The sequence below is a fragment of the Cuculus canorus genome, chromosome 1 (genome assembly GCF_017976375.1).
Source record: "Cuculus canorus isolate bCucCan1 chromosome 1, bCucCan1.pri, whole genome shotgun sequence".
NCBI classification, from domain to species: Eukaryota; Metazoa; Chordata; class Aves; order Cuculiformes; family Cuculidae; genus Cuculus; species Cuculus canorus.
Genome location: NC_071401.1, coordinates 137,718,078 through 137,740,298, shown reverse-complemented (window position 1 = coordinate 137,740,298; position 22,221 = coordinate 137,718,078). Strand labels below are relative to the sequence as shown.

The 22,221-nt window shown below is 40.6% G+C and overlaps 1 protein-coding gene across 8 annotated transcripts in view; it reads left to right on the top strand.

The window, feature by feature from the left end:
- The window catches only part of SOX5 (SRY-box transcription factor 5), a 651,718-nt gene that overhangs the window by 142,354 nt on the left and 487,143 nt on the right, over positions 1-22,221 (top strand). For 5 of the 8 annotated variants that reach the window (XM_054078736.1, XM_054078763.1, XM_054078719.1 and 2 more), the window contains exon 2: positions 18,310-18,396. The exons of the other annotated variants lie outside the window; for them this stretch is intronic. The gene's annotated coding sequence lies outside the window, so the exon portion shown is untranslated. The remainder of the gene's footprint in view (positions 1-18,309; positions 18,397-22,221) is intronic. 8 annotated transcript variants of the gene reach the window in all.

Genomic DNA, 22,221 nt, shown 5'->3' with positions numbered 1-22,221 from the left:
TGAATAAACATATTCAAATGACTAAATATTGAATATAAAAATGGTCTTGGAGTGGGATGTGTTTGGAACTAGCAGGAAGAAGATATGGTCCCCAACAAGGCAGTGGACAATATCTGCTTGGCCCTGCTGGGCATAGGACACACAAATATTGGTATATTCACTGCAGAATTGTTTGGAACGAAGATAAAGGAATGTAAGACATATGACACATCACAGTGACATCATCACCTAAGTCAGCTTTCCTAGGCACTGTGAAAGCTATGTTGCCTCTTGAAACTTAAAATCATAAATATCAATTAGTCCTTTGAAGATAATCCCTATACCAAGGTCCATTTGTTAACGCCCCATTCTGTCTTAAAATTGCAATTAGCTCTTTCTAGGAAAAAGACTGAAAAATTTGTTGTGCAGGAACCTGTTCCTTTATAGCTGAGGCTTGTCAATACCCTCTTTCTTTCCTATTGCTCCAGTGCAGCCTTGCAAGCAGTTAGAAACTGCTACTTAGGATACCATGGTAAATGTGGTGTACCCATATATCTCATTCTCAAGACAATGGGAGCTGTTGGTACTTGCTACTCCTGAAAATTAACACCCCAGAAAACTAAATCCACCCTGACCTGTTTTGAATTTCAGCACTTCTGATATTAAAAAGGAAAAAACTTACTTTGACAATGTGAAAATCTTGATACTGAATTGCTTGATTCAGAATTGCTTTGTACAACTACTTGAGTGGTTTAGTAACCTTTGGTCACATAAATAAAGTGTGTGAACATCTCAATGTATATGAAGCAAAGAATAATGAAAAGTATGCTCTATGTTGTTGCTTGTTTGCCAACCTGATGCTAACCAAATTCAGTTGTTATCTACAAGGATCCGCAGGCACATTAGCTGGTAGATCTAATATATAACAACAATACGAACATTTGAAAGGAAAACATCAAGTCCTTACTCATCACTATGTTGATTGAATTGGAGACTTCAATCACTGAGACTGTAGCATAGCATACGGCTTGGTCCCTGCCTCTGCCTGGTGTCAGAAGGCTATAAGGCCTCTGAAGACTGGACTAAATCTACTCAAGGCCAAAGTATGTTGGAAGTTTTGTTTCTTGCAGGGATATGTGCATAAAGACTCGATTTGTGAGGCAGAAGATGCTGCAAATAGTATGTTGTAGTATGGTTAACAAATGATGTTGAGAGCTGTGGAAAAGTCATACTGCCGTGCTTTCATATCTGCTTGCCAGACTGGGGCAGATGTAGGGCTAAGACACTGCTAGTCATCCCTTTGCACTCATGCCTGGTATCATTGGTTGTTTATGACTGAAGTCCCAAATACGTGGAGACATTTTCTAGTAATATTAGGCCAGAATTTTTAAAAGCAAAGTGCCTAGCCTAAAAAAGAATATCTAAGACTGATTTTTAAATGTTTGAATGAAAAGAAAATACATCCTTACGTTTTTCGTTCACTTTAGGCCTTACGTTGGAAATACTGCTTATATCAGTGGTCCCCAGAAACAGAAGGGATAGAGATCCACTAAAATGTAATGCAAGTGGAATTCTCAAGTATTCCAAGATATCCAAGAGACGGAGCTTTAAGAAAAGTGCAGATGTGATGGCTTGTGTACTAACAACATCAACAACAGTCTTGTGTTGTGTACAGTCAACAATTAGTTACCAATATTGCTGTGTGATAAAGCTGCCAAAGTGATGGCAGCCACTTAGCCATACACTTGCTGCCCCTAAGTGTCACCAATAGCCTGTCTGTCCCTACTTGGGCTAATGCACCCTATGTTACTGAGAATATTGTGGAGCATCTTTTGCCTGCAGGGCAGATGGACCTGTTTTAGTGTTTGCATTGTTTTCTGAGAGTTTTTTGTTCTTTTGTGGTCTTTTTCTGTTGCTATTATTAAAGCCAACAAACAAACAAACAAAACAAAACAACCAAAAACATATCTGGCAGTTTCTTTTGCTGCTTATCAGTGTGGACACCTGCTTTTGCTTGCTTGTGGCTGACTATACTGCACAAGTGGCACGTCACAGGTAGCATCATGCACCACTGTCTCTGTGGGCCAGAGGGGTCATTGTTGGTGGTGAAGAGTGTTTGCTGTGGGAGATGACATCTTGCCTTCAGCTCCTCAGTTGAGGATCACTGTGTTGAAGCCATAACAGGGTATGTGATACTAGTATGGAAACCAGATGCTGTGGTGATTGTGTTTCTGACAGGGAACCAATATTTATGCTGTTCTTTATGGGTCAGTTTTCAATTGCTGCTAGCAGGATAGGTGTGATGGACAGCAGTCACATAGTGATAGAACAGAATGCACACTATTTCTACTCCAGGAAGATATCCCAAGATGCTCTATTCCTACCAAATCTTTCAGACAAAAGGGTCATTTGAGGTTTTGGAGGGCTGGGTAGCTCTTTCTTCCTCTTCTCTGTGCATTCACTGCTTCCTATTTGGTTTGACCTTGTGCAAGAACCTATGGTTAGACATCAGAGCATCTGGGCTCTCTCCTTCCTCATCACAGCTGCACATTTTGTTTCCTGGAAGCCTCACTCATCACATTTCTACTTTGCAACAGTCGTCTCCTGGGCAGAAGGAGCGCGGTGCTGTGAGGTGGCTTGTCACCCCTCCTGCTCATCCATACTGTTGCAGACACCTTGCAGAGCCCAGGGAGGTGTGTGGGTGTTGCGATGCCAAGCCAGGCCAGCTCTTAGGCTACGTGGCTGAAACAGGACTGGACGGCATTGGTCAGATTGGCTCAGGGAATGCTGCAGGGCAGACTGTGGGGAACAGTATTTTGGACCCTGCAGTGGCACTGACGCCTAAAAATTCTGGCATTGTTTAAAACCGCGTACATATAGAATCAGAGTCTAACTGCAGGGTCTGCTTTTCAAAATAAGGGATTTACAAGTAACTTCAAGGGGGGAGTATGTCTACTGGAAAGCTGCCGTTTCTGCCTATTTTGGTTAACTGATTCAGCCTTTCTAGGTCATTTAGGGTGGATTGATATGTTCTCGTTCTCTGTATGTGTGGCAGTGCAAGGATTCTGCAGATTGCAATAAATGGGGAAAGGGAAGGAGCAGATTGTCCTACCGGAAAGTAAAAGACACTTTCAGGATTGTGTAGGTTGTGTAATTTGAAGATCAACATTGCTTATGGTGAACAGATGGAGAGGATGATTAGAAGCTACAAGTGCCCTCCTGTGCTATAGGCCCAATGTCAGATAAACTACCTCTACAGAAAATTATCACTTTCTGAAATTCTAGGACAACTGTAGGTTGCATTCTATGAAATTGAGAGAGAAAACTGGTGTGAGGAGGAGGAAAGGATCTAGACTGTTAGCTGTGTGAGACTGCAAACTGCCTCTCGGGAAGCTCAGATTCAAGGTGGTTTTAGTGTCTTTGAGTGCTCGGAATTGTTTTTATGAAACTGTGCAAGAGGAAATTCCCATCATTTCAGTCCCAGAGTTCACTGTGGCTATCATTAGTACAAACCAGGGTGATTTTTTTCCCTCAGTGAGGGCACGCTTACCTACCTCATGCAGTCTAACAGTGCAGTATTTATTGGATACGAGAGCACGCATGCTGAAACCCGACCAAATGATGAATTTTTTCACTTATAGCTGTAATGAAAGCTGTAGACCAGTGCAAGTATATTAAAACATAGCGTGTAGTTAACATTTAAAATTGTGAGGGTTTTTTTCCTTCTGTTTTGAAAGACATATTTAAGGTATCTAGTGAACGACAATGTTGTAAAGCAGTGGACAGTGACTGGTGCATAAATGGTACATGCACACTGAGCTGATGCATCTTTTCCTGGCTGGAAATGAAGCATCTTCCTTTGGGCTTCGCTGGCAAAGTTACCTGTGTGTCACAAGGTTGTTATTGGAATCCATACTGTGAGAACTGGAAGGGCATACAGTGGCAAGCTGGAAAATCCAGTAACTGGGTAAGCACATGCTAACGTCTGACCAGAGCTTGGCAGACAAAACAATTTGTGTTGGAGCAAGAAAGCACAGTGAAGTGTCTTGATGGATCTCTTTCTGCCAGTTTGTTAAGGGCTGGGAAGAAAGTTGTGCTCAATAAGTAGGAAAAAATACTGAAATCAGAAGAGAGAGAAAAAAATGCACTTTCCCAATAAACCAAATTGAACTACAGCATGTAAAAAGGAAAAATTTGGTCATACTTATAGTTAAATCAATGGGAGTTATGCCAATGAATCAAGCCGTTCATAGAATCATGAAGGTTGGTAAAAAATGTCTAAGATCATCCAGTCCAACTGTCAGTGCAACACCACCATCCTGTTCATCCGCCTCTTGGCACTAACAGAGCACCTTGTATCGCATGTGTAGAGCAGTCCTTTATCCAGCCCTAGAAGTCGAAGTTGTCTTAGGCACCCACAGCAGGCAGAAAAGTTGTGTGTATCACAGGCCCAAAAGCGATGTCTGCTCTAATCCTATCTTCTTAAAACACTAAGGAGTGGTCATCTCTGCAGGTTCTCCTTAAAAGGGGAGCCTCCGTTCAGGGCCCAGGGTGAGAGTTCCATGTGTTTGTGCACGTGTGCTCTGATCCACAAATGGCTCATACACAGTTGATGCTATTTAAAATGTTTTTAGCAGTGAGTAATAAGCTGGAAGTGTTGACACGTACTCCATGTATGTAGAAGTAAAAGGTAAAAGAACATTTTAACTGCTGATACCTCTGAGAAGCCTATTCTTGCTGATTGTAAATATAATGGTGAGCATATGCTGCAGAAGGGGAAGAGGGCAATGGCCAGAATATGACTGCATATTGTTCTGCTCTTGCAGTATGTGTATGTTCATATGTGTGTAAACGTACCTTACAGAATCAGAATATGCAGCAAAATGGAAGATGTTACCGCCATGTGTACATAATATATAGTATTACATACAGAAACTGTTTGTTAAATGAACACTAAGATTGTGAAGTCAGGCACTCAAAGCACAGGAAATGCCAGAATTAGATTTGCCTGCACAACCTTAATTCAGCCCCTTTGTGCATATGCATTATGATACAGTCTTTAATTACATCATCACATATCAGACCACTGAAACGATGGTGCTGACAGAATAAGAAAATATTCTGTATTATTATTTTAATCCTTATTGTTTGTGTGGCCCCTTGGCAGGCATATTCTGCATACATTCAAACCCCATCTTAAACAAAGACATTCCATAATATTATTGCTATAATAATACATGTGGAAATTAAAGCTTCCTATAGGCCTCTGTATTATCTGTATGTCATAAAGATATTGATTCCTACATCTGTTTTGGTGGCATTTTATCCATTTTATCGATAAGGGGAAAAAGTTTTTGCAGGGAAAGAAAATAATTTACTCAAATCCTACCTATGTAGCTACAGTCAACATAAATCCTGGCAGCAATCCAGTTCATTTAATTCTGCCTAGTTCTATATATTTGTTTGTCTGCAAGTTCATGCACCACCTGGAAGTATTCGAACCCACATACCCCAGAGAAGTGCCCTTGCCTTCTGGCTAAGGGGAACCCTGAGGAAAAGCATTTCTTACCTTTCTTCCAAAGCAAAGCTGCTGTGCATCCAGAAGGCAAGAGCCATGTGGCAAGCCAGACACCAAGCTGGCCTGGCTGTAGGCTAGTAGGGGGACGGGACTTTCATTGGAGTGGTTGATCCCAGGTAGACAGAGGCACTTACACTATTCTGTTGGTTTCCCATGATTTTGATAGGAAAAAAGGTGTCTAGCTTACACAAAAACGATCCTCTGAAGGCCTCTGTTCAGTCTGTGGATATGCAGAATTTTGTTGGACTACATTTCTCCCTACAAATCTTCAGAGGCACCCTTCTGTCTCCATTCGATGTGAAGGGAAGCTAACTTCTAAATGTATCTGGGTCAGATCTGATTTTTCAGTGTTATTTTCACTTTATTATAACTGTTTGTAACTTTATAGCATCACTTGACTGCAAAATATGGCATCTAGAAGTATATGTTCAGGTGTATCAGGTCAGAAAGTGGGGCATATAAGGGTTTCCTGCAAAGATTTTTTGGATTGCTGCAAAATTGTCTTCCTTTGGCTTACAAATCTCTGCCGCCTTCAATTTTTATGTTCTAGTACCTAAAATGAATGAGTTAATCGTCCAGCAGGCAACTCTGTCTTTAAGTATGCAGCTCATGTTCATTCCCAGAGCTGGTTCTTCTTGGGTGATATCCTTCTAGAAAAAATTGGAATGTGATCATGTAATTAGAGAGTATCGCAATGCATATGCACAAAGACCGATTTCTAGCCCATGCTTTCAATGGCTAAGTTGGGAATAATTGTACAATCTTAAGTATAGTATTTTGTCAAATGCTTACTTTTATTCTGCCTCTCTTTAACCAGAGAATTTTTATAATGTAAAACTGAGAAATAAGAACCTTATCCTGTGGAGCTCCACTGCCCTTTCACTTTCAGTCAGGTCATCAGAGGACTGTTCGCTACAGATACTCAGCGGACAGCAGTACCACCTGAGCTGGCAGTAGGCTATTACTGCTGCATGTACCGGCCACTAAGAGATCTGTTAGTAGTTGGGGACAGCAGAAGGTGGGTTGAGTCGGTCAGAAATTCAGTATTCACTACAGGTTGTGGATGTAGCGCCCTCTGGCAGTGTGTTCTGCCGGGCACTCTACCTTAATTTTATCTTTCTTACCAATGCATCGCTTCTGACTCCTCTGTTCCTGCCAGCCCCTGCTGCTCCTTTTTCCTCAGTGCTGCTTTTCTATGCTTTTGGTCTTTTTATTGAGTCAGGTTGCTTTGTCTGTCTTTACAATTTGGAAGCAAGCAGAGGGGCGTGAGATTTTGCTGTCTTGCTATTGCTTTCCACTGCTAACACCTGGGAGCTTTCTGATGACTAGGAAAAGCTGCTGGAGGAGAGGCTTGTGAAGCCTTTGGACTGAAGCAGCTTGGCACGATAGGGATGCCATGCAGAGCTGTGTAGGATGGAGCATGCCCAATGTACCAGGCCGTTCAATCTTCTATGTTGATTTTCAGCAAGACTTTTCTGCATATATGCAAACTGAGAGCCTCCTCTTCCTCAGATTTGAACTGTGCTCAGGTGGGTGATAGCAAAGGCCACATCACAAGGGTCTCATTCCCCCAATCATGTTTGAAGGACATCCAAGAATTGTTTAAGTGAAGTCCCTTCATAACCATGGTGACCTAAGAAGATGTGTGGTCAGGTCATTAATAGTAAGGCGTTTAGCCAAAGTAGTTTGGGTTTTCAGTTTTTATACTCATTGTTGTGGTGGTATTGGCTGCTGCATTTATTTTCTTAGTATGAAATATGTATCCTGTTAGGCCAACCACAATTAGGAGTGTGGCGTTTCCAGTGAAGTGGTGGTAAAGGTCTGAGCAGCAGCGCTGTGCTTCCTGCTGATACTTAGAGCAGGTATTTGGGGAGAAAGGCAAACTACACAAACAGAAGTTTTACAGCATAGGTTGGAAAGAATTCTGTCCTCTGAAGAGGACTAGCGCAGAGGTTTAGTGAATTACTCTGAAATTGACTTGCCTTTTACTGCAAGTCTGACTGTGCTGACTGGTTGCAGATACTGCAGCTGCTAATGTAAGAAATACTGCTTTGTATTCAAGGAAGCAGATTTTCATGGCTGCACTTGAAAAAAAGTTGTCATCGCTGAAATAAGCAACATTATCAGCAATATAAATTTTGAAAAATAATCTGTCTTAAACTATGGTAATTCAAGTTTGGGCTACGTAAGTTGCAGCCATATTTGGAGGTCCTAGTCAGCCTGTTGTATTGGTGATTATATACTGCAAAGAAGGATGAGGATTTGCTGCTTTGCCAGTTTTAATAGAGGCAAGGTAACTAATTCAATTCTGGATACTCTCATCATGAGTTGCTTGAAGGTGTTCAAATTTGCTTATGAGATAGTCCCTTCTGAGCTAAGGAGATGGAAATGAGACACTAAAGGGCTTTCTTGAAGTGCTTCCATGTTTCTCAGCTCAGAACATCACATTTGACATTAATATTAGGTACTGAGGCAAAGTCATCAGGTAGAAAAGGGTGGAAATGTAGAAATAGTAATTTTCTTGTGTGTTTCCTCAGGATGCTATTTTGAGGCTTTAAAAAAATTCATGCTTTGCTGATGAGGCTGCTGTAAACCAGGGAAGTGGCAGATGTAATTTAAGTCCCAGGGCCCTGCCCTAGAAGAGGTCCAATACTGGCAGCATACATATTGCTTATATGAAAGCGAACAGATGGATACATTTGGTCAATTCTGCTGGGTTCATATGGAAACCTTCAGAATTTTTCTTACTATTTTGAGTGGAATACTTAAATCTGTTATCTGCTGAGAGTCTGTACTTGCCTGGGATGCGTGTTTTTGTAGCTTGGAGCACAGAGCATTGACTTATTGTGGATGTCTTCAGGTCGGATAACCATATCTGACTGGAAGTCTCCCCCTCACCCACACCCAGCCCCCACCCCCACACTCCAGGACCAGTTCAACTACTGGAGGAGTGAGCTAGGTTTTTTACAGCTTCTGTGGCATGAGAACTGTCAGCTGAGTCTTAATCATGGAGCTATTACTGGTAGTGAAAATGCAGGAAAGAAGAGAAATCCAGCTTGCTTTTCAGAGGCTAGATTGATTGCAGAGGCACGTTTTGGTTATTGTTGTGGTGGGAAGGGAAGAGGAAGGAGGAGATGGGAAGAACAAAAACATCGCATTTTCTTTAATTAACAAAAACACTAATTTTCTGATACTGATTCATGCTAAATTTCTGCTGACAGTTTTTTATGTTTCCCAATTCAAAACAACTGGAAGAAATTAAGTGAGGGGAGAAGAACAGAGAATCAAAGAGGAGGGGTTCAGCTGTGTTAGAATTAACATAGCTTGAAGTGTTAATACTTAGTCTGGGGGGGAAATATGTGGGATTAATCTGCAGTTCCTGATTTTAGTCTGTTTTGAGTATCCTTATAGGTTAGTGTGGCGCACTTGTGTGTCATGTTCTAATACTGTGTTATCTATTGCTTCAAGGAAAGAATTGCTGTATGACTAAATCATTGTAAAAGCCTATCATACAGATGTGCCAGCATCTGTGTTGTCATCTAGCTATCTTTTTTCAAGTGTGTAACATATAAAAATATATACATCAAGAATTTAGACACTATCGATGATGGCTCTGTTCAGTATTAAAGTTCCTAAGGAAACTTGCTCTTGCATTTGGGATCATGTAAGAAATAGGATACTTCCATCAGAATGTTTTAGCTTTAAAGCTTTCCAGGAAAGGTGTAAACAAAGCAGAAAGAAAAATGAAATCCCTGATATTAAAAGCATGTTTCTATGAAGACTGCAGTTGTGTGAATGCTCATATCTCTTCTCTTTTTAAGGAAAAGAAATTCTTTAAACTAAACTATTAGTGACAATCACATTCATTGCAAATGGGGATTAGAAAAGAAGAGTAGAAGTCAAGCTTATAGGGAGAGAGAAAAAGGGCTTGAATTCGACAAAATTTCCACTCTGTTCCCGTTTCCTCCTCTTGATATACTTACATACTTCTCACAAAAACAACTCCACCCACTGCTGTAGAAAATGGCCATCTCTTGGTATCTCCTTTGGAGGCTTTGTTTTGATAGTGCTAGTGCTAGTTTTGGGGATTAACATGAATAGCCCCATCAAAGTTTGTTAAGACGTGGTACCAATACAGAAGGATCCGTGTATACTATTTAAAATACACTTGTTAACAGGGATTTAACAGTCATTTCATTCTCCACTGATCATCACATTCACACATGTGGGAGGGGCATTAACAGATTGAGCTACATCTTTTCATTTCAATTCTGCGGCAGCATCTCTTTGCAGGAATATTTTATGTAGTAATAATTTTCTTCCTATTACAGATTTTCTAACTATGTTAATGACAGCAGACTGGCCACTGAGAGGTTCGTGAGAACTACCTTTGCAGTGATATTTAAACAATTTATTTGATCTTGCTTTAGCATACCTGATCATGCCTTTTTTACGCTGTTGTCGACCTTAGGAGAACTTTGTGTATAATCATGGGTCTTTCAATCACGTTTAACTTAACAAAATGGTATGCAAATTTGTGATATGTCATTTCTGAACTCTTTGGGATTTGCAGTGTGTATGCTGTCAGGTGGATACCCCTTGACTGTAAGGGCATGTCTGAACAACAGCTGCCCAGCAGCTCTGAGGCCAGTTGCAGAAGGCAGTGGGTCTTAGCTAAGGATGCTCCTTCTTATGGATAAGCAATTGTTGGATGTGCCTTGACTTAACCCAAGGAGGAGATAATATCAATATCCATTTTATTTGTTTATGAGAATAGAAAAAGCAGAGCAGAGAAAGGTTGATGGCAAGGGCGTTCTATATATCTTATGTAACTTACCATGTTGCATTGATTATCTTCTCATCATTTAGAGAAATTGAAAGTTGTGGATTTGTGACTGAAATGTGTTACTGGTGTGGGAGTGCTCTTGGCTGAAAGCCTAAAATGAGGACTTTTGCTTTGGAGGGAGTATCTTGTCCTGTGCTTGATGTTGCTTCTACCATACTGGACCATGTGTATAAGTGTTATTAGGATGAGAATGGTTAAAACCAATTACCACTGGCACTTTAGCTGTTAAAGCTTGTATCGGTTTCTATCAGAAACAAAAGTCCTAGAGTAAAGTGGTGTTATAAAACTATCCAAGCCAAACCCAGGGAAATTGAAAGGAAATAATTTAACCAAATTAATTGGAAGGGAAGAAGTTACCTGAATTAAATAGTAAAAAAAATGTATTTATCAGCTTGTTGATTTTTAGTATAATTCATGGAAATGAATTCTGTGAAATCTTCATTCTGTGACAGCTGATTGGGTAGGCAAAATATAGGATCACTGCTGAATGCTTAGACTGACAGGAACATTGCCATTCGTTAAAAATAAAAACCTTGGACATTAGCATCATAGAAATGTGTGTATGTGGATTATCTGCGGTATTATGTCCCTCGTCTGGGAAATGCTTGAAGCATTATCAGCTCTTCAATTTATGTTGAAATAATCAATTTTTTTTAGACCAAAAGATAAGCCCACATGTTTTAAGTTTGTCTTTGACATAAACATTTGCAGAATGAGGGGCAACTTTCATGGCTATATTTCATGCCTTTCAATTTTCTAATCCTCGTCATGAAAACAGAGTTACCGCCTGAGAAAGTTATGTGAAAGGAAAGCTGGTTGCTTGGATGGGTCATACAGCTGGCCTTAGCATGTGTTTGTGCACAATGTGTTGTTACTGCATTACTGAACAGGATTCTTTGTCCACATGTAATAGCCTGCCTACAAACGATAATAATCATGGTACGTGTCACGCTCGGTTCTTTGCAGCGCTGAAGCTTCTCTGTTGAAGGGGAAAATTCAAAGCAATCATCAGTTCTCCTAAAATTGTCAGTTTGGGTTTCCATGTTCATACCAATTTAGTGTCTGGGTCTGATTTTTCCATTATCCCTGCATCTTGTGTACAACTACGGTTTGCTGTCGGAAATGAGTAGTCCAAGGATAAGACAAGGGGAAATCAAGCTTTCTGTCCCTGGGGTAAAGGAAATTATATGTAGTTCAACTTTATCAAGTGACAACATTCATTAGGCTGTTACTACAGACGTCTGTATGTAGTCACAGATAAGTTGGTATTTTCTGGGTACTTCCAGTAATAAAATCCTAAATCAGTGTTTACAAAAGATGCTTAATCTTTTTTTCAGCGATACCTTCACATGCAGTTTTTCTTTAAAAATTTTTGATGGAAATGTACAATCACGCAAAGCTAAACAAGGGTCTTCAGACATCCTCCTTGTTTTGCCTCCTTCCTCTAGATGTGGGTGTGGGTCATGCTTAACATGAGCTTAACATGCTCAACCTGTATGTCCATTCTGGGTGTTCCTGTCTGGGGTCTGCGTTAGTACCAGCTCCACTGTTGCTGTTTGAAGAACACATGAGCTATCTCTTTACCAAAAAGAAATAATACCCAGAGTTGAAGATACGACTGTGGGGAGGGAAGACATAGTCCTTTATATTTATTTATTTCCTTGCATGATTTTTGTTTTGCTTTTTGCTTTAGTTTTATTTGTTTGGGCAAGTTTCTTGCCATTTACCTTTGCATTTGCATTTCCTATTGATTGGCAATTTTTTAAACTGTTTATTGTGCTCTTTTGTTTAGCTGTTCAAGAGCTAAAACAAAAGCCACCAGGCCCTGTGAGGGACACATTTGCATGCGGTGAGCGTTGCCCGAGGAAAAAGTAATTGCTAATGCATATTTATGTGGCACAAATTTGCCATTTGTTTATGCATAAAATTATCAATAGTGCAGGGCGGCCCAGCCGTAGAAAATGGTGACCTTTTTAGCTTAATAAATAGAAATCAGCTGTTATTGTGAAGAGATCAGCCATTTATTCTGTGTTGAGGGACACTGTCGGGAAAATGTAGATTGGTGCCGGCAATATCATTAAATGGAAGGCCAGTGACCCTTTCGGTATAGTCTATTATACTTTATCTAATAGGGGATAAATGACTCTGGTTGGCAAATAGATTAAAAAAAAAAGAGAAAAAGGAAAAAGCCCCACACCCTACCCCGCCAGACTTCTCTTATATTCCTCAGCCATACGAACATGTAGATACTAAGGAGGTAATCTTGCACAAGCTGGCTGGTACTTTTCTGGCAGAAAAGTGACTTTAAAAACAGACGACACAAAACAAAAAAAAAAAAAAACAAAAAAAAAACCAACCCCAAACACACTCTGTTAGACTAGTTTTGACTGTTTTGGAGTGGGAAAAGCAGCCAGAGCCAGCCTGTGGTTCATTCTTCTTGGTTCATGTCATCAAAAGTAATGTTCTGAAAGGCTCATATATGGATCAGGTTTTGCCTCATGAAATGAGAACTCAGAGTTTGAAAGCAGGAGGTAGGGTCTTTTCTGAAGACAACAGCATTTCAAAAATAGTTATGTTTTTTGTTCTTATATGCATTCATTTTTTTTAAGAGTGGATTAATATTTGCCAGAATATACCTCAAGACCCTGAAAACCTCCTCTGCAGAAGAAGTAGCAACACAGTTTTCTTTATGCTGCTCTACTAATTCTCTTCGACTTTAATGAGCACACTTAAGACTTGAAGAGTGAAGAACTAACAGGCGTAAGCCTCAGGAAGTTCTTTTGAAAATGAAAGTATATGAAGAAAACCTCACATTTCGGTGTTTCTCTCATTCTGTTCTCTGTAGTGCACTCCACCGTGCATATCTGGAGGCAGATTTAACCAAACCCACAGGTGAAATGTGGAGAGATGCGAGTCACAGTGACTGTAAATGGTTGTGTTTTCTGTGCACACTGTGTGGTGGGCTGGGCATTTGATTTTATTTTATACTTTTAATCCATGAAAAAGATCCAGCAGGTGTTTGCGATGGCAGTATTACTTCGCAAAAGCTACGTTGTATTATGAAGTAGACTTATCTGCATACCCAGCCCAGTTAGGTGAGATCCCACCCACCACAGCTGTGGATCTGTCCACCTTCTGAAGATGGAGGCTGGCCTCTGCCCACTCCTCTTCCCTGTGCCTTCAGAAAGTCCTGCTACTATTCTGTGCCGGGGAAGGGCTGATCAGAGTCATTTTGGGACTTTGCTCTGTTTGCTTCCTAACAAACCTCTCATGAGTTAATGCTGTCACCATCACAGGAAAGCTACAAGGACCTTTATTTTCCTGATGGCCTTAGTAAAGAGTCAAAGGGTTGAACAGGACAAAGACTTCTGGCATCAGTGAAAGCCTCTTTGAGGCCGGGTTGTATGGAGATGATGGTGTAGAGGTTGTGGTCAGAGGCAGGACTTTAGTCTTGAAGGCATTTATCTGTTTTCACCACTACAAAATTCAGACAAAGTTTTAAAGAAATGAACTCATTTTAGTAAAACGCAATCAATAAAACTTAGTATAGGAAATATTGTATGTTATATGATGTATTACTTTCCTATAATAATGTTGTAGAAGTCTTGATAAGAATGTGTGGTACAGTTTGAGACTTCACCATATGTAAAATTTTCTTTCATATCGGGACAGTTTTTGGAAAGACTTTCTTCGGTCTCCTGTTTGTGCTTTTCCATGCATCTAACTCCTGCACATGGAGCTATTGCCTCCTTCTGGAATGCTGCCCTTGCAGTCCTCCCAAATAATGTTCACCAAACTCCACTGCTGCAGAAACCAAAACATCATAGGACATAATATAGAAATAGAAAGAAAGCCAAATAAATAGCTAAAAGTATAAATTTCCCTAGGTACATCCCATGGAAACCATAGTTAGATGAAATGTAACTGCAGAGGAGGATCTAGGTTTCTTCACATGCAACAGATCCTTTTTTCACTGGTTGTGTCACTCCACTCAGGCCCATACCAAAGAACAGTGATTTCTGAAGTCTCTATTATCTTCTAGGGATTGCCTCATCTTCTTGTTAATAAACAGTTGTAATTAGATGATGCTTTACCTTTAAAAACAAATTTTTATTTTTACTTCAGCAAATTAATTAAGCTTTGTGTATTCCATGTAGATTTGACTTTTCCGAAGGGTCCTTCAAGTTAAACGAGTAGAGGAAGTGCCTGGTTTTATATGTTGAGGTTATTGATTTCAGAATTTGGTTGAGTCTGTGTTTTGTTGTTTAAAAATAAAATAAATTCCTATTAATTTTTATTTATACATATGTTTCATAGTACAAGTGATTTTATTCATCTGGACTAGATTTATAGTAATAGATTGTAACAGCTTAGGGATGAAAAACCTCACTGAAAGGACAGCCTCCTCACATCTGAGATGGTGTGGACTTTGGCTTGTGTGCACTTGATGAGTATATCACAAGTATGGTTTCAGAGTTGCTCATGCATCTGTGTTGATGTGATGCAGCTAAATTGCAGTAGTTCTAGAGATTTTTTGTTTTCAAATCACTGTTTTGATGTGCACTTGTCACACAGAACTTGTTTTCCCAGTTTTACAACCAGGTAAACTGAGACACAAAGCTGGTAGCAGGTAGCCTGTGACTAGGAATGGCCACCTGGGGCAAACAGCCTGGTTGCGCTCTTCCATGCAACTGAGGTCACAGGCCTTTGCAGAGGGGTTCCAGTTCCTACCTTGTGCATCCCATACATGTACACCTCATGCCACAAAACATTTCTCCTCTCTCTATTAAAAGCTTTGGGGTAAAACAGCAGCAGCCACAACTGTAATAGGTGCCGAGATTGATCAGAGGTGCATCACACTCCTGAACTGTGGCGGACAAGGTGGGGTTTGGGAAGTCACAGAATGGTAGGGGTTGGAAGGGACCTCTGGAGATCATCTAGTCCAAGCCCCCTGCCAAAGCAGGCTCACCTACAGCAGGTCGCACAGGAACATGTCCGGGGGGGTCTGAACATCTCCAGAGAAGGAGACTCCACAACCTCTCTCGGCAGCCTTTTCCTGCACTCTGTCAACCTCATAGTACAGATGGTTTTCCACACTTTGAAGTGGAACTTCTGTGTTCCAGTTTGTGCCTGCTGCCCCTTGTCCTGTCACTGGGCACCACTGAGAAGAGTCTGACCGCTTCCTTTTGACACCCATCCTTTAGGTATTTATAAGCATTGATAAGGTTCCCTCTCAGTCTTCTCTTTTCCAGGCTAAACACACCAAGCTCACTTTGCCTTTCCTCGTAAGAGAGATTCTCCAGTTCCCTAATCATCTTTGTGTCCCTTCGCTGGACTCTCTCCAATAGTTCCTTGTCTTTCTTGAGCTGCGGGGCCTAGAACTGAGCATAGTACTCCAGATGAGGCCTCAGTAGGGTAGAGCAGAGGAGGAGCATAACCTCCCTTGACCTGCTGGCCACACTCTTCTTAATGGATGCCAAGATACCACTGGCCATCTTAGCCATGAGGGCACATTGCTGGCTCATTGTTAACTTGCTGTCCACCAGGATTCCCAGGTCCTTCTCTGCAAAGCTGCTTCCCAGCTGGCCAACCTCTAACCTGTGTTAGTGCATGGGGTTTTTCCCTCCTAGATGCAGAACCCTACACTTTCCTTTGTTGAATTTAACTAGGTTCATCTTTGCCCAACTCTCTAGCTGGTCCAGGTCTCTCTGAATAGCAGCACAACCTTCTGATGTATCAGCCACTCCTCCCAGTTTTGTGTCATCAGCAAACTTGCTGAGGATACACTCTCTCCCCTCATCCAGGTCATTGATGAAAATGTTGAACAAGACTGGGCCCAGTACTGACCCCTGGGGAACACCGCTGGCCACAGGCTTCCAGCTAGAATCTACACCACTGTTGGCAACCCTCTGAGCTTTGCCATTCAGCCAGTTCTCAATCCACCTCACTGTCCACTCATTTAACCCACATTTCCTTATCTTACCTATGAGGATGCTGTGGGAGACGGTGTCAAAAGCCTTGTTAAAGTCTAAGTAGACAACATCCACCACTCTCCTCATCTACCCAAACAATCATGTCATCATAGAAGGCTATCAGATTGGCCAAGCGTGATTTCCCCTTGGTGAATCCATGTTGACCGCTCCTGATAATGTTCTTTTCCTCCAGATGCTAGGAGGTGACATCCAGGATGAGCTGTTCCATCACCTTCCAAGGATGGAAGTCAGGCTGACTGGCCTGAAATATCCTGGGTTGTCCTTCTTGCCATTTTCAAAGATTGGAGTGACATTTGCTTTTCTCCAGTCCTCAGGCATCTGTCCTGTTCTCCATGACCTTTCAAAGATATTGGAAAGTAGCTTAGTAATAACATCTGCCAGCTCTCTCAGCACTCATGAGTGCATCCCATCAGTGCCCAAGGACTTCTGCGTGTCCAGTTTGTCTAAATGATCTCTAACCTGATCCTCCTCAACCAAGGGAGAGTCTTCCTTTCTCCAAACTTTCTCTCTTACCTCCAGCGTCTGGGAATCCTGAGGGCCAGCCTTAGCAGCAAAGACTGAAGCAAAGAATGCATTCAGTAACTCCACCTTCCCTACATCCTCTGTCACAAGGGCACCCACCTCACTCAGCAGCAGGCCCACATTTTCCCTAGACTTCCTTTTGCTACTGAAGTACTTGAAGCCTTTCTTTTTGTCTTTGACATCTCTTGCCAGATACAATGCCAAGTGGGTCTTAGCCTTCTTTGTTGCATCCTGACATACTCTGACAGTGTTCCTATATTCCTCTCAGGTGCTCAGTCCCTTTTTCCACATTCTGTAATCTTCTTTCTCCCAGTTGAATTTTTCTGCTCATCCATGGAGGCCTCCTGCCTCCTTTGCTGTTTCTTGCCCCTAGGGTTGAGGTCCCCTGTGAGAGCCTGTGGTCTTGAGGCTACTTCCAGCTGCCTTGTCAACCTTCTCTTCCTGATCAGGTGGCCTGTAGTAAAGACCTACAACAGTGTCACCCATGTTAGTCTGCCCCTTAATTCTTACCCATAAGCTCTCCACTCATTTCAAATCCACACCTATGCTGAGCTCGATACGTTTCAGTTGCTCCCTCACATAAAGAGCGACTCCAACACCTTGCCTTCCTGGCCTGTCTTTTCTAAAAGGCACATAGCCATCCATGACAATATTCCTGTCATGTGAGCTGTCCCAACATGTCTCTGTGATCTCAGTGAGGTTGTAGCCCTGTCACCACACACAGTTCTCTAGTTTAGTCACTGTGTATAATGTTAGTCCTTGAAGTTCTGGGCTGTGTCATGCCTGAGGGAGATGCCAACTCCATCACCCATGTAGGAAGCTCAGGTGCAGCTCAAAGAACCTCAAGGCAGAGGTCTAAGTCACAGAGCAAACATATGAATAACCCTTCTACTCACAGGGTGACAGCTGAGAGCAGAGGCAAATGTAGAGGACTTCTTCCTCTGAGTGCTGCACTTGCACCACTAACCATGCGAAACAGGCTAATCATACAAGCCTGTTAAACTGGGGTTATAAAAACAGAATTGGTGAGTGTAGGTTAGCTGTTTGAATACCAAGCAGGAGTATGTAGTCATATCTTTCTCCTAGTTCGATCTTTGTATTGATTTATCACGACAAGAGATGCCGCTTTAGTTCTAATGATGTCTACTTTTATTTCTTTCCCTTTTTTTTCTTTGCTATTACATATTTCGATGGCAGCTTTTCCATGTGATATATTTTGGGTCGCACATTAATTTACACCAGCCTCTGTTCTGCAAAAAAGAGTTCACGAACTAAATGAAAAGGAACAGGGAAGGGGATGTCTAGCAGAGCCTATGCTTTTGTTTCATGTTTTGGATGTATTTTCTTTTTAAAATAAAATTGTTGATATACATTTGCTTTTATTTTTCTAGCCTTCCTCTTGCTGATGACTGGGTTCCTGTTTGATCCTGTTTACAAGCTTCTGAAGGTTGAAAATAACCCAAACTCCTCTTCATTGGGTAGGAAAACAAAAATGTATAAAGACATAAGACAATTACTCTGAAGGACTAGCAATATGGAAGAGTGTGGTATGAAGGAAGAGCTTGTGGAGAAAAAGGAGGTTACTAGGTTACCACAAAAGACATGAGTGTACACAATTTTTCTCACCCACTCTTTTGGATTGGGGAGGACAGGGAGAAGTGGGTGTATCAGCAAGTAAATAAGGATATTCTCCAGTGTCCATATTCCCAGTGTAGATGTTTTAAGTTTGTCTATACTTAATGTTACTCATTCAAGCTGCTTTGCAGTTCTATTTCAATCTATTCAAAAGGCCCCAAAAGATAACTTTAACGATTTTTTTTGTTTGTTTTTTTCTTTAAAATTTACTGACAAGATAAAGAGTTTTCCCTAAATTATTATAAAAGCGTGGATATATGTATAATATTTTATTAGTGTTGATATGTAAGTATATATAGATCAAGTACTATATTTTTTACAAATTCTTTCTAAAATGGCATTTCTTGCAGTTAGGGAGAGTGGATGGAGAACAGGTAAATGTTTTTTTTGGCTTATCGGGAGACTCGGATATAGGTAATCCCACGGCTGCTCCATCCTATAGTAGTCTTTGTGCTTAACCTGACTGCCATGAATAGTAAATGCAGAATTAAGGTTTCAAAGACAAGCACCTCCATTTCGTAGTGTGTTTTTTATCTTCTTATTGTGGACTTCAGGATCTAGAGTTGAATACATCAAATGCTGTTGAGTGGATGAGTTTGTACTGGTGTTAGGCTTCACTTAACTTGATTCCGTTGCTCTCGTAGTCAAGCATTCTGGTATAATTATTGCCTTTATAAGGGGAGTGGAAGTTGATACCACATCAGTATTCTAAATGCAACTACAGTGACAGGTTGCGCTTTTGTCCAGTTTTCATGTGTGGAAATGAAATAAAGATACAGAAGGTAGTAGTGAGCCAGAGCCAGTGTAACCGAGGACAATGTCAATTCTCAGATGAAACCCTGGGACAGCCTTCTCAATTTCAGTATCATTTTGTCCACATGCAAAGGGATATTCCACTGTTCTTGTTTGGATAAAATTTCTGATTAAGTCTGAATGCAGGATTATATGATTGACTGATAATATTATGGCTTAAATCAGTGGTTTTCTGAGTGGAGGTCTATTCTGAGTGAGGCCTTAGACACACATATGAGATGACAGTCTAAATCATGGCATTTTAAAGTGATTGATTTAGATATGAAAAAGTTTTATGATTCGCTTTTCTCTTTCTAACTGCCAGAAGTCGGTTGTGACATTCTTGTATTTTTGCCTTTTCTAAGTAAGCTTATCAAAGAAGACATCACTAATTTACCAGCCCATGCTCAATAATAAAGGAAGTGAAACTTTTACTTTAGAGAGAAAAGAAATCCTTTGCTGAGTTGCTGAATGATTTTTTTTTAATAATAAGCTTACCATATACTGAGTAACTGATTTCTTTTTTTAATTATTACTATTTTTTAAGGCTTTCATTCTGAGAGGGGTCACTAGCCTTTGAGAATTGAGCCACTTTGTTGACAAGTCTGTCCTCTAAATTGAACAGTATTAATTAGAACTTTATGCTGCAGATTCTTACTTTTTAATGTGGGTGGTGCTATCAACAAAAATGTCTAACGAATTTGATTGAAGATGATTTTAAAAGGTCTGCCACCTGTAGATAAAAATGTGCATTACTACACATGGTAATTATCAAGACTGAAGGCCATGACGTGATACGCTGACCTTTTGAAATCAAAACACTTACTGTAAAGAAAGAAAGGCACCAATTTCTCCATCTATGTTAATATAAGACGTGTCTGTATATTCACAGTATCAATAGACTGTGATATATCTAGGGGAAAAAAAAGATACTTAGGGTTATGTTAGACCCAAGTTTTCCTTCTTCTCCTCTACAGGCTTGTAAAGAACACTCTAGCTATTTTTTTATGTGTTGAGGGACCTTTTTTGATCTAATGAAAAATATTGCTAAAAATATTCAGGTGTCTGAGACAGCAGCAAAACATCTCTGAGCCACTCTACAAAAATAAACTAGTTTTGTGCATGCAGGATGAAAAAGAAAGTGTATAGGAACAGATTTCAGCTTCAGGCCTTCTATAGGGGCATTTGCAATAAGGGAAGGGAGCAATAACCCAGCAACTATCATTGTAAAAATTATGAAAAGCACTTTGATGGTCCTTTTTAAAGTCAGTTTCTAAACCAGGGCCAAAGCAAAAGCCTGAAAGGCAACTCATAGTTTGCTATTAACAACCTGAGCCCCATGCTGCTATTTGCAGTTGAGAACAAGTGCTTCTACGTACAGTAATGGTGAGAAAAACTAAAGGGAAATAAAGGATGCGAATGAAAGGTTTTGTGTTTCTATATGAGTGCTTGGTACACCAAACAAGCGAAGGAGCAGCAATTTTAACTAAGCTAATGTAATAGAAGACCATTGCACCCAAACTGTCTCAGCAGAACTTCCTGCATAATTAGATTGTAAATCTTCTCAACTGAGGAAGTTTTGCCCAGGGTCAGATTGTCTAAGTAATAATCCATTCTACATAAATTGGAAGATTTGAACTGCTGGGATACATTATTACATTAGTTTTGGGTTTTATTCCTAATATAACTAAGGAGAACAAATGCAACAATTCTTTTTCTTTTATTCTTTTTAATTATGTTACATCTCTTTAGCTTTCGATTACCTCAGAAGGCCTTTCCTGTAGGTTTTCAGACTTTTCCTGAGCAATGATGATGAAGTTGCAATCTAGGCAAATTAATACATATTTAGTATACTTTACAAAGTGATACCACAGAATCCTCTGGCCACCAGATTCTCTGATATCACTTCCTCAGTGAAGCATTTAGTCAGGGTTGCTGCTGCTGGCTCTTTGTGCTGCAGGTTTTGTGATGCTGAAGGTTTTACCTCCCACTGACCCCCTTGTCCTGCAAAGAAGAGAATTACTGTCTCCAGGGTAAGAATTGATAAAAAAAGAGTTTACTAATAACTACTAGTTTACAGAAAGCAGTTTCCTAAGTTTTTAATTGAGATGTTTGAGAAAAGGAAGATTGTGGGTACTTGACATGAATATACGGATATATATAAAAGTGACAGGTAAATCCTGAGCAAAAATCGCCATTGAAATGTCAGTATTTGATATCCTTGAAGGAAGCAAAGTTTGCAGTGTAGCACAGATTAATTTCTATCTTCTTGTTCTCAGTGGTTAGAGTTTTTTTCTTCCTACGCTTGACTTTCATTACAAAATGGAGGCGTGGCCAGCTTTTCAAGAGAACCTTTTGGACTGGACTCTCAGGGTGTCTGTGTATACTCTGCTGATGCTAAAAAACAGAGAGAGGAGCTGTGGAGGGACTTGTGGAAGTGCTTATGATGCTGTGGGCTCCCAGTTCCTGGGGCTGCTTTGGGTATGCGCCAACTCCACGATCTCTGTTAGATTCACATGTCAGAGATTTAGACCTGCACAGCACTACTGTGGCAGGATTGCAAAGCCAACCTGGCCTGGCCTTGTGATGTCTTTTTGATGGTGTTGTCTGTGCAAGCATTCAGAAAATGTAATATGAGGAAAACCAGCTTGTTGTTAATGATTATTTTAAATGTCTGTTCTTACTGAAAAGTCCTACGTTACATAATGGTAATTTTTTGGAAAGAGAAGAAGGAAACTGTCTGGGGTGGGGGAAGATACTGAACTCTCTACTTCCAATCTACTTCCTGTGATCAAGGGTAGAAAAATAAAAAGTTGAATAGGTAATACTGTAATTGAAAATACAGGAGTATTTAGAATACCTGATACTGGTTCCGT